Genomic DNA, 13,226 nt, shown 5'->3' on the forward strand with positions numbered 1-13,226 from the left:
TGAGTTTGTATTACATCCAATTTCTTAAGATTTGATTCTGCTGCTGACATGTACGCTATACATCCATAGTCAAAAACCGACCTCATTAATGCCCAGTATATATTTTGTAGGGCTCTTCTACTTGCTCCCCAATCTTGTCCTGACAGACAGCGAACTATATTTATGACCTTTTTACATTTGTTCTTGACTTTGTCTAAATGAGTTTTCCATGTGAGCTTTTCATCAAACCAAACCCCAAGAAATCTAACTGTCTTAAGTAATGTTACATTGTGGCACTGCTGAAGGATTATGCCAACGGAAGAATAAGGAGAGAAAAAGTCTTCAGGGACCATGATGATCTCCTGCCCCATGATGATGAGTGGCTAATAAGCCGATTTAGGTTCCCTAGAGCTGTACTCTTGGATCTATGAGCTGAATTGGGTTCCAGTACTAGAGAGGGCCACACGCTGTAACCATGCCATCCCTGTCCAAATACAGGTCCTCAAATTTGCATCACCAATTGCTGTTTGCAGCAATGTCTGGTTTCCCAAAATGTAATTGGTGCAATTGACTGCACCCATATTGCTATTAAGGCTCCATATGAAAACAATCGTGTTTATGTTATCAGAAAGCATGTGCATATTTGACTCTAAAATGACCCTCACAAACTTTGTGGCATGCTGGCCTGGCTCAGCACATGATTCCTTTATTCTGACACATAGCAATGTAGGGAACCGAATACAGACGGGCAGGACGTGATGGCTGGCTTCTTGGTGAGTTTAACAATGCATAAATTGTGGCCAATTGTCCTGATATAGCCTATAACATATTATGTTATAACCCTGCAGATGACAGTGGCTACCCCCTGAGATGCTGGCTCCTCACCCCATTTTTAAATCGGCACAGGAGATGCGCTACAATGAGGTCCAAGCTCTTGCACGCACAGTTGTGGAGTGTGCCATTGGCCTCCTTAAATGCAGATGTCATGCTCTGGATACCTCAGGTGGCAGACTTCTATACCACTATACAATACATTTATTGTAATTCTACAGATGTTCAAAGCTTTACACACACACACACACACACACACACACACACACACATGTCATGTCAGCATGTCAGTTAGAAGTGTAGAAATATAAGCTTTAGCGTAACCATAAGAGTACATAATTAACAATAAATACAGATAACACAAATTAAATATGTTGTTAAAGGGTTATGAAGATGTACTATACCTTCAGATCGGACCACTTTTTCTTTAGTTCTGCAACTGTCCGTTCTGTCTCACTGATGCAGTTGACAGCAGCAGCAACACCTTGCCACTCGCATTGCTTCTTTTAATTAGTGATCCACTGCTCTGGCCACCAAATAATGTTGTTTTCCGGGCTTCCACCTCCCCTACAAGTGTGTGTATCTCAGTATCTGAGAAATTACGTTATTTTGCTCTTTTCTCACCTGTCGCCATTATGCAGCGTTACAAACGCACAAGTGAATGCAAGGCTCATTAATATTCAGATTAGCATTCATGAGGTGCTTTGCATTGAATATTTATGGTTAAAAATGGGCATGTACAGGGCGGGGTATGAGTCTGATTATCGTATGCATACTTGCAGATAATTGGCGATTTATAAAGGGAACATTGTCAGGGTCAACATTTAAACTCTGTTCTATGACTAAATGATAGTAAACAACGGCTTAAGAATTAAATAATAGTTAAAAACATTAAAATTGTATGATGTCCTAAATGCCATGTGGTGCTACAGTCTTAGCATGTCTTAAGTATGGAGTTAGAGCTACTGTTAGCCAAAAACTTCACGCCTGTCACATTGTTTTATTATAACAGGGTTGAATCGTTGTGACAGGGTTGAATGTTTGACACTTCTAAGTAGAGTACTCAATTGTAGACTTGTTAAGGAATAGCGACACCCCTCCACAAAAAGTCCTGATAATCAAAATGCAGAGCAACCTAGATCTGGGTCCTCGAGGTCAGTTGTAAGGAGTTAATTTAGATTAGATGAAGTTGAGTGTAAGTTAGCATGTGTTAGTGAGAGTAAGTGTATACTGTGTAACAACGAGTTGTACAGAATAATTAACTCAAATGATATATAGGGAATTTGAATAATTAATCAGGAATATGATTAATATATATCTCATATGACAGTTACACTAAATTTTATTGATTATGAAAAATAGCTCAATTGCATTCATCAATAAATCATTACAGGGCACTGTAACTTACTCATTAATATGTCAATATTCCATTCTTCATATCAAATATTGTGATATCTCTTACTGTAAATTACTGCAAATCAAATGGCCGTAAGATTAAACTATCAATTTCAATGAAGTTATCACTTCTTATAATTCAAGGAAAAATATTCTCTGGCCATGAAAACATTATCCTATCATTATGATAAATTTAGTTTCTAAATTTAAAGCTTGTAGCTAGATCAGACATCTCAGTGACTCGTAATGTGAGCGGGTGGTGGAGACAAGAATCATGAATATATGGGTTTTTAATAATTGGCTAATAGTACATCGAAACTACAAATCACACAGAGTAAATATGCATACGACAATAACGGAATTCAAATGAGGGAGAGAGAGAGAGAGAGAGAGAGAATGAGCTCAGGTATGAAAATCACAGTCAGTAACTTTTGGAAGCCAACAACGGCTAAAATCATAGCAACACTTTAAAGCAGCATTTAAATCTCCATAGAAAAGTGATGCTTGCAAAGTGTCCAATGTGCGTGAGCTGGAGACCGGCGTGGTATTTGAAAGGTTCAACAAACAATGTTCCAGAATTCGTCTTCCTTGTGTGGAGTGGCGAATACTTGAATAAACTTAGTAAAGAAAGGAAAACAAAACAACGAAAATGAAAGCTTCCGAAGGAGCAATGAGAATGGCTTCCCCCTCTCAGTGCCTGGACGGCTTTAGGGGGAGTCAGCGTAAGAAGAGAGAGGCGGACCTTGTTCGGTCGGTTCTTATGGCTTGGGATGGTTCACGCCTCTTTTCGCGTGAACAACCAGTGAACGTCCGCGATCTGAAGCGGGGAAAAGTTCCTTTGTCTCTGTGTAAACACCCACTCTACTAACTTTGGGGCTTGTTAGATTTCAGCAGTGATATTCTAGCAAGTTCTTAATTCAAGATTAATAGATTTTACACACATTTTACACAGGGGAATAGTTGGGTCACAACATGACAATTCCAAAAACACCAAACAGTACATATATAACTGGTAGAAACACGAAGTTACATTCAAATGCAGAATTTACACACATTTAAAGATTAACACACGTTAATAAATTGCAGATAGTCACAATTTATATGGGAAACATCTCAAAGCACCAACAAAAACAATACTATATACTTTTAGACTACGTCTGAGGTAATAGTTTAGGATACATTAAGAAAAAGGTACCAGTGAATGGGCTCTTTCCTGTCCTGTTGCCCAGTGGGGTCATAAAGTTTTATGAGCTGCAAAGGAGTGGGGGTTACATAAACATGACTATTTGAGAAAGAGTTAGAATGAGGAGAAACATTTCCACTTATAAGTAAATATAATTTAGAAAAGGCAGAACTTCTTGCACAAACATTTGAAAGGGTTCATAGTTCATGTAATCTCACATATGAGGCTAGGCAGTGTAGAGAAAGAATCATAATGGAGAATCCCAATATAACAGAGAAAAGGGAGATGACAAGAGAGTCGTTGGATCTACCGTTTAATATGTTTGAATTAAGAAGAGCAATTATGGGTGCTCGTCAGACCACTCCAGGGAAAGATGATGTATGCTATGGAATGCTGGGACACATGCCAGATGTGCACTGGACAAGGTGTTGGGTTTGTTTAATAAAGTTTGGGATATTGGCCAACTTCCATTAGATTGGAAACAAGCAATAATAGGGCCCATTCTAAAACCTGGAAAAGATCAGTCAGACCCTTCTAGTTATAGACCTATTGCATTAACGTCACACTTATGCAAAATTATGGAAAGAATGGTCACAGATCGTTTAACGTATTATTTAGAAAGTAAAGCTCTTCTGTATCCATATCAAAGTTGGTTTCGTAGGGGTCGGAATACAATGAACTCAGTATTGTGCTTAGAATCAGACATCAGGAAAGCACAGACTTACAAAGAAATATTGATAGCTGTGTTCTTTCATGTAGAAAAAGCATATGATATGCTCTGGAAGGAAGGATTACTTATTAAGTTGAAGTCATTGGGTATTGGAGGTGGAACATATAACTGGGTTATGAACTTTTTGTTTGACAGGGAAATTCAAGTAAGAGTTGGCTCAGAAAACTCCAGTGTATATAAGGTGCAGAATGGCACTCCGCAAGGTAGTGTGTGTAGCCCACTGCTATTCAACATAATGATAAATGACATCTTCTCTCAGCTTGAACAAAGCACAGGAAAATCCTTGTACGCTGATGATGGAGCTCTGTGGGTAAGAGGCCGTAATGTTTTGCATGTCAGTAAGAAAATGCAAGCTGCAATAGTTGATGTGGGAAAATGGGCAAATAAATGGGGATTCATATTGTCTGTAGAAAAAACAAAGGTGATTTGCTTCTCAAGGAGCCATAAAGTCATGCCGATTTCCATGAAGTTGTATGAACAACCACTTGAGCTAGTTAAAGGGGTTACTGCAGCATTTACAGGTGGAAATTAGCATAAGTGCTACAACCTTTAAATGTGGAAGTCCTTCAAAGATTTATTATCCTGTTAAATGTTTGATTACCTGAAGGGTTACAGTCTCATCAAGCACTCACACACAAGTTTCCTGTTTCTCCTCTGGGTTCAGGAATGGCTGTGTAGAGGGTGTTCTTCTCTGCTACACTGGCATATTTTTTTTGACTGATTCTTTGTTTGATGTCTCTGATCAGTGTTGTCACCAATGTTGCCCTGTGTGTCATGCAACAACTGTGTGAGCAGCAGTGCTACGAGAATAGGATTCCTTTCTTCAGACATCACAGTGGTCGCCACTTGCATCGACTTCAATGCCCGTACAATTTCTTATGCATTCCCAATATCAGTCTCATTCAATGTGAAGACATCCGTGTTACTCTTTCTCGGTAAAGGCGACAACAGCACATTACAAACTGCAGGCTGTTGTTCAAGGAACCACCGAAGCATTTATGGGTCGGAAGCTATAACATTTTCTGTTTCTCCTCCAAGGAATGTTTGCCACTGTGCTTCTGTTGAAAAAGCCAGTTATGTGCCACAGTCTCCCCATGAGTCTGGCCACTGCTGGCAGATTTAATACTCGCTGCAACGCCAGATTCAGCATATTAGCAAAACACTTAATATGAAGGTGTCCCGCTAACTGAATGGCAACAGCCTTATTTGAAGCGTTGTCAGTGACAACCAACAGGTTTTTGTCCGCAATCCCCCCTATTCCTCTTCTGCTTTTTCCAGGAGGTCTACAATGTTCTCCCCAGTATGAATTTCATGTAATGCCGTAGTTTGGAGAACATTTGACAGCATTCTTCTGTGAGATAATAGACTGTAATAGTCATGTATGAATCCACTGCCAGTGAAGTCTAAGCATCACAAGTTACTGCAACCTGTTCTGCTTTTCTCAAACTTTCCTCAACTTGCCAACAATGCCTAACTTCACTATAGAGACTTGGTGTGGCTATGTCTGTGAAAAAATGTTGGGAGAGAGTCACAAATCTCAGTTCCAGAGTCTTAAGCAAGTGACATAAGCCCTCATTCTCCACAACGTAGAACGGACACAGGTCTTTGCACATGAAGTAGGTGATGGCTTGTGCTATTTTCTTCACTCGTTTTGAATTGGGAGATACCTTTTTCAAGCTAAGTGTGTCCAGTGTTGGCTGGTCTTCCGGTAGAGCTGGTGATGCTTTAGCTTTACCAGCATCCATGGCTATTCCCATAATTTGAGGGACATATTGGTTAAAGCTGATTCTTACACTTCGCCTACCAATTGGCTCACAACTCTTGATCTGGGAAATTTCCCTTTTAGGAGTTGTGTGAATTGTAATGCAATGATTTTGGGTAATTCTTTTTCACATCCAAGGACTGGCAAGATATTCTCTGTGAGAGGGAGAATTACTTGCAGTTCATCTTTTTTTGTGTACTTACTCAAACGCCCATGTGGGCTTTGTTATGTTGGTAAAACTAAAAGAGAATTAAGATTAAGGTTACACGAACACAAAGGTAACATACGCAATGATGATAAGTCACCCGTGGCCAGACATTTTAATGAATTTGGGCATGATATTTGTACTTTAAAATTTCTAGGCATTGAGTAGAAAGAGGATGAAGGGGTCGAGGGAATGGAATGAAGGGGTTGAGGTAATGGGATGATGGCCAGGTTGATCAGGGCATTTTGAATTGAGGGCTCAGAGAGACTCAGGGTGGGGGTACCGTCTCTAGCGTATATTTAGGCCAGACAATGAGGACCCCCAAAGATGGGAAGATCTGAGTCAAGTGTGAGCTCGGAATGCCCGATCATACGGAGAGGACGCCGAGGCTGATTAGTTCAGGCGTTAAATGGTTAATGCAGGTTCTTGTTTTCGTAAGCCTTTAGAAGTATGAATGTGTGAGAATGAGAGAAGCTGGGCAATCGCAGCCAGTGGTTATTCGAAGCAATAGGTGATCCCCCAAGTAAGTTTAAATGCACGTGGGGATCTGAAGAAGGAATGACTGTAAGATGTTAAGTTGTAGATGGACGGTGGGTCGGTTGATGGGAAAGGAAGCTTTGAGACAGTTCCAGGCGGAGTGGTATCCTGGAGATCATGCTTGGAGCAAGGCAATTAAGAATGGCTTCATGGAAAGCCTATTTGGTGTTTTGTCTGTGGTATGACCGGCGAGAGACGCATTTATTCCGGAGCCAAGTCTAACTTCTGAAATGGGAAACGAGACGAACCAGTTTACGAGATTAAGGAGTCATGGTATAAGATTGCTTGGAGGAGGAATTGTTGTTGAGTAGATTAAGTGGCCTATGCATGAATTGCATAACTGCCAAACATAGTCATCCCTTGTTTATGGTTTCAATTTCTACTGCATAGTCTGGGCGGATGAGCAGATTCGGACTATTCAAACCCCCAAGGATGGCTGTTATGATTATGGGATACATCTTATAGTGCTGTGGCGACTGCTCTTGACTGTGGATTGTAGGAACTGAATTCTGGATGCTGTTCAGAATCGACCCGGCAGCCACCATATTTACTGCCGAAGTCTATTTAGGGTGTTGCATCCGTATACAGTTAGCTGTAGCCAGATGAGAGATGTAGATTAGTGTGGATATCCTCATCATGGAGGTGCAGATGAAGGTGCGACTATCTGAAGTCTTCGAGGAGGTGAAGAAAATAAGGAGACTGTGGTTGTTAGTAAGAATCCTTTGTATCTTCGGGAGAGAGACCAACATCCTAGGCTGCTTCTGCAAATGAATGAGGCTCACGATGAATTAATGGCACCATCCCAGAAGCCTCACCGGATTCATGATGGATAGGCAAGACTTGGCATTTAGTGGTATCGGCTTTGGTTGGCCAGCTCCGTGCCTTGCTAAGTGAATGAGTATTCTGTGGTTGTGATATAGTTAATGGTTGGAATGAGAGTGTCATGGAGAGAAGAAGTTGATTTAATTCAGTCTCTTCTGCTAGTAATATGTCGACCATGTCATGTTCTTGATAGGACTGTGGAGGTGCCTTGCAAGTCAGTCTGCTGGTGTTGTAGGGTTATGAGAGCAGGAATTTCTCGCATGGCTCTGTCACGGAATGCGCAGGTGTGAAGGCGCCTGTAGACAAGAGGCAGCCCTGACAGTGGCTGAAGGAAGGGTGGAAGAAGGGATGTTGGGATGAGAGGATATAGGAGGGGGGAGGAGGTAGGGAAGGTAGGGAGAGAGGAAGGGTGGAAGAAAGGATGTTGGGTTGAAAGGATGTTTGTGAGTAGTGTGTGTTGCAAGAAGTAGGGAGGGAGGGGGGAAGGGGGAGAATGGAAAGAGGTTTGGGAATAGAGATGGAGGTTGAAGGAGACCGACTGGTCTATGTGAGCAAACACTATAGAACATATAGAACTCTCCAATAGGTCGCTCAATCGCAGGAAGCCCCACCTTCTGAATGAAAGAACCGAACAGTAAGTCGGCGCGTCACTGCGGCTGCCATTAGAAGCTTCCCGGTTGCTATTGAAAGTCAGCAGTCTTAGACATGCGCTTAGGACTGCGCATTCACACTGACTGATCTAGCCTGAATAAGATATAAGAATAACAGTGCTGTTGTTAGCTGCAGGCTCGTCCACTTGAGGTGCTGCTATGGTGGTGCTGTTGTTAGCAGCAGGATGTCCGCCTGAGGTGCCACCGTGGTGGTGTGGTTGGCTGCGGGCTCTTCCGCTGAGGCACTGCCTTGGTGGTTGTTAACTGTATGACCGTTCGGCTGAGGCTCTGCTGTGGTGGTGCTGCTGTAGCTGTATGATAGTTTCACCTGAAGCGCTGGTGGGGCTGCTGTTGTGGCTGAATGATCGTTTTGCCTGAGGCGCTGGTGGCGGTGCTGTTGTAGCTGTATGATAGTATCGCCTGAGGTGCTGCTGGCAGTGCTGTTGTAGCTGTATGATCGTTTCGCCAGAGGCGCTGTTGGCGGTTCTGTTGTAGCTGTATGATAGTTTCACCTGAGCTGCTGCTGGTGGTGCTGTTATAGCTGTATGATTGATTCACCTGAAGCGCTGGTGGCGGTGCTGTTCTAGCTGTATGATCGTTTCGCCTGAAGCGCTGGTGAGCTGCTGTTGTAGCTGTATGATCGTTTCGCCTGAGGCGCTGGTGGCGGTGCTGTTGTTAATACTTAATAACTTAATAACTAAGTGTCTTTAGTTAATTCCAATTAACTCCATAATTGTTTTTTGTGAAACCACTTGGGTTGCAATCAATCTATGTCATTTCTTGTGTGCTTTCATAAGGTTTATAACTTGATGCACCTGATGGTGCTAATGATTTGAGGAATGGGGTTGACCTGTGATGCATTGTTTTAAAATGTCCTTGTGCTTCTTGGCCGAAACGCGTCTGTGTAAGACATAGTACGAATAAATTTATTAAAGAATTTCTTGAGAGTGCGTTTTTTTTCTCTCTTATCTCTGAATGGTGGCATCTGAAATGAGCCAATAAGTTTGTGGTATTCTTAGAGTATTTTACCTTCATATGAATCTCCTTGCAAATCCCATGTCATATCAATCTCAGTTGTCCCCTACTTTTTTACATCCCCACAGTAAGTATATTGATCCAATTTAAACAGACAGGGCTTTCCTGATATCTTTTTGTGATTCCACTCATGGGCGTAGCAAGGCTTGGAAAATTAGTGAGGTCCAGGGCGTTTCTATATTAACCCCCTTATTATAGAATTGTGGTATAATAACCCCTATAAATACAACTATGATATACTCTAACACTTGAAAAGAGACAGAAATGTAGACGGTTTTGGAGGGATGTTCATTTTTAAATTATACCCTATTTATTGCATCAAAGTTTGTCAATACTATATTTATGGGGTGGATAATTTTATCAGTTGTTTGCAAACATTCATATTGCCCACCAAACGTGTTCATTTCAGATAGTCAAGATTACAAAAGACAATACATGGTAGTCAGCTCCAGTGGTGCAGAAGGTCAAACATGTATCATACATATTTTGACTTGATCGACCTAGGTTCAAATCTGCCTTTTGGCAAGATTTGTTCTCCCTTTTCAAACTTCAAATCACATCAAAGCATTTATTAAGTAAATAATCAAAAAGTTAAGGGTAGGTGTAGGGAGGGCTTTACTGTCCCAATAAGGTGGCATCCATTAAACTATACTAAATTAGTTATTTTTGCATACTGTTTTATAATGTATACTACAATACTGAGGTGCAGATACTGGTCACTACTGCAATAAGTAGTATAAATAGCAGAAAATCCTGCTATTTTAACATGGTATAAATAGAATCTATAGATATTTGCACTTAGTGTGAATATCATATCCCTGAAAATGCTGCTATCTGCACTTGTAGTGTAAATAGCCGCTGCCTTTTTGGATGACTGCCTGCGATGCAATGTTGCTTTTGAAATAAACAAAAACCTATAAATGTATAAAATAAACTGAAATTATTTAAGATATTTTGGAATTACATAATATAAAGTTATCGCTGACCCTAAACCGCAACTTCATATTTTTTTTACTTTCTAAAATGTTACATTTTGTGGAAAAACAAGTCAGAAATCTTATAATAGCTGGACCTGGCAACACGGAGGCTGCCCCTCGCCCTCGTTCTCTCGCTCACAACTCTCTGAACATTTGTTCACTTCGGAAGTGTCTTGCAGCAATCATTTTCATACCACAGACGCTAAACATTATGAATTATACACGCAGACATTCATATTTAGCAGCAAATTAGCGTTAGTCAATCAGAGACTCATTTTATTTTAGAATATAAAAAATTCTGAGGTCTGGACCTCGGTGACCTCATAGCTGGCTACGGCCATGATTCCACCATCTTTATTTTTCGAACTTACTGCATGTTGAAACTGACTCAGCTGACCTCACCAGAAAAAAATTCAACACCACCATCCAGTGGAATGAAAAGAAATTGATTTTATTGTTCTAATAAAATTATAATAAAATATAGATACTTGGCGTCTGTGTACTGATACAGTATCGCCACAGAAAATATTGCAATACGATGCTGTATTGATTTCCCCCCCAAACATATATTATGGAATAATGTTCAGGAAATAATTACATTTATAATATGAAGTAGAGTGTACAGAACAAAACTCTGAATAAATAGAATCAAAATATGAATATATAAAATGAATGTCTGAATATATGGAATGAAGTTCTGAATGTACGTGTAAAGTGTGAATATATGGAAATAAAGTCTAAATTTGATAATTCTCACTAAATAATGTGTAGCTTGTTTTATCCTCATTATCAGAGCAATAGCCTTTTGAATTGTGATTCATTTAAAAATGAAATTTCCTGTACACCAATACTTTTTTTCCAATAATTTCCAATACTTTGAGCTACAATACTTTTTTGCAACAGCTGGTCATACTCCAAACACCACAAACAGTTTGGAGTCTACATCAAGTAAACTTGCACTGCAAAAAATGCTTTTCTATATTGTTTCCAGCCAAAATATCAAAAAATTCTTAAATCAAGATGGATTTTCTAGACAAGTAAAAATTCTAGACAGGTAAAAATCGTTTTCAGAAAAAAACTAGTCAAAATTTTTTTGTCAGAGTTTTTTCTTGAAACAAGCAAAATAATCTGCCAATGAGGTAAAAAAAATAATAATATTGTTTTCTGTTTGAAACAAGATCATTTATTTACCCCATTGGCAGATTATTTTGATGAAAATAAGAAAGAAGTCTAAGATAGAAAAGCATTTTTTTCCATTGTTTTTCCATTTCCATTGTTGCATTATTCTCTAAGGAATTTATGTTTCTCTTAGGGAAATGTTGAATGCAATAGACATGGATTCATTCAAACTGCAGATACAGTTTTATCTTTAACATAAAACGTTGGATACTGATATTTTAAATAATTTCTAATATGGGGGGATTAGATAGTTAAAATTTTAAATTAATACCGCCAGTAGGTCACAGCAAGTGAATGTTAATGAGTGAGTCATTGAGATTCAACCGATTCATTCAAATGGCTGATTCATTCAGAAACAAATAATTTAATGGTATTAATGAGTGAATGAGTGAATAATTTATTCAACCAGCTTTTTGAACGAATGGGTTGAATTATTGTTTGTGTGTCATTTTACCAAAAACGTCTCTGTTACATATGGTAGCCCTTGTTGCCTGAAGGAGGGAACGGAGACGCCATGTCGGCGACCGACGAAAATGGGATATCGCTTCGATAGACCAGTCTACTTTTGAGTGTAAACTAAACGAGCCAATGCACTTTGGCATGCAATTATTGCATCCAGCTGCCGCTGATCACAGCGTGAGTATAAGGCGGCAGCAGGTGCAATGCATGCCAGGTTTTCGCTGAGGAGCTGAGCTGGAGACCCGGCAGCTCAGCGGAAGTACAGCAACCATGGCAACGAGACGTTACGTCTCCGTTCCCTCCAGGGACGAGGGTTACCATACGTAACCGAGATGGTCCATTTCAGTCAGTCACTCTCGACGTCACGTCATTGACCGACGAAAATGGGATCCCTACCAAAGTGCCATGGGTGCTGCCCCTTCCAGTGTCCTGTGCGCCCCTATTACGTGTAGGCTGGGTCTTGAAACAAGTAGTTCAACTCACCATTGTCAGAGCACTACCTCACTGGGTGAGATTGGAAAACGTACCCGTTCAGCTTGGAACAGGGATGCTGCGGAAGCTCCAGTCTCCCAGTGCCACTACCCTTTTGAGGTGAGAACACAGATGGATACCTGCTCTACACAAAGGCTATAGAACCTAGAGAATGTGTTAGGGGTCACCCAGCCCACAGCTCTACAAATATCTGTCAGCGAGGCACCACAAGCCAGCACCTCAGAGGATGCAACACTTCTAGTTGAGTGAGCTCACAACCTGAATGGGCAGGGCATACCCTGTGCCTGATAAGCAAGGGTTACGGCACCCACAATCCAGGGGGCCATCCTCTGCTTAGAGATGGTATTCCCCTTCTGCCGGCCCCCGTATAAGACAAAGAGCTGGTCTGAGGTCCTGAAGCTTTGTGTCCAGTCTACGTACCATCTCAATAATCGGACGGGACAGAACAAAGCCAGGACTGGGTCTGCCTCCTCCAGGGGCAGTGCTTGCAGGTTCACCACTTGGTCTTTGAAGAGTGTAGTGAGAATCTTGTGCAAGTAGCCAGGCCGGGGCTTCAGGATTACCTGGGAGTCAGCCAGCCCAAACTCTAGGCATGAATCGTCGACCGAAAATGCATGCAGGTCCCCTACCCTCCTGATGGAGGCCAGTACAAGCAGGAGCAGAGTTTTCAATGAAAGAAACTTTAGCTCAACTGAGTGCAAAGGCTCGAATGGGCCCTGCTGTAGTGATTTAAGCACTAGAGTCAGGTCCCAATAGGGTTTAGAGGGGGGCCGGGAAGGATTTAACCTCCTGGCCCCTCTAAGGAACCTAATGATGATGTCATGCTTACCCAAAGACTTCACATTCACCAGGTCATGGTACACAGCAATAGCGGCAACCTGGACTTTGAGGGTGGAGGGAGACAGACTTCGGTCCAGCCCTTGCTGCAGAAAGGAAAGCACGACCACCATCGGGCATCTTCAGGGGTCTTTTCGGCGAGAAGAACACCAC

At 41.2% G+C, this 13,226-nt stretch overlaps 1 protein-coding gene across 1 annotated transcript in view; it reads right to left on the minus strand.

Annotated features, from left to right (window-relative positions):
- LOC127951935 (gastrula zinc finger protein XlCGF8.2DB) overlaps positions 1 to 13,226 on the minus strand; it is a 176,300-nt gene that overhangs the window by 146,282 nt on the left and 16,792 nt on the right. The gene's annotated exons all lie outside the window — the stretch shown is intronic.

The sequence above is a fragment of the Carassius gibelio genome, chromosome B3, assembly GCF_023724105.1.
Source record: "Carassius gibelio isolate Cgi1373 ecotype wild population from Czech Republic chromosome B3, carGib1.2-hapl.c, whole genome shotgun sequence".
In the NCBI taxonomy this organism is placed as follows: domain Eukaryota; kingdom Metazoa; phylum Chordata; class Actinopteri; order Cypriniformes; family Cyprinidae; genus Carassius; species Carassius gibelio.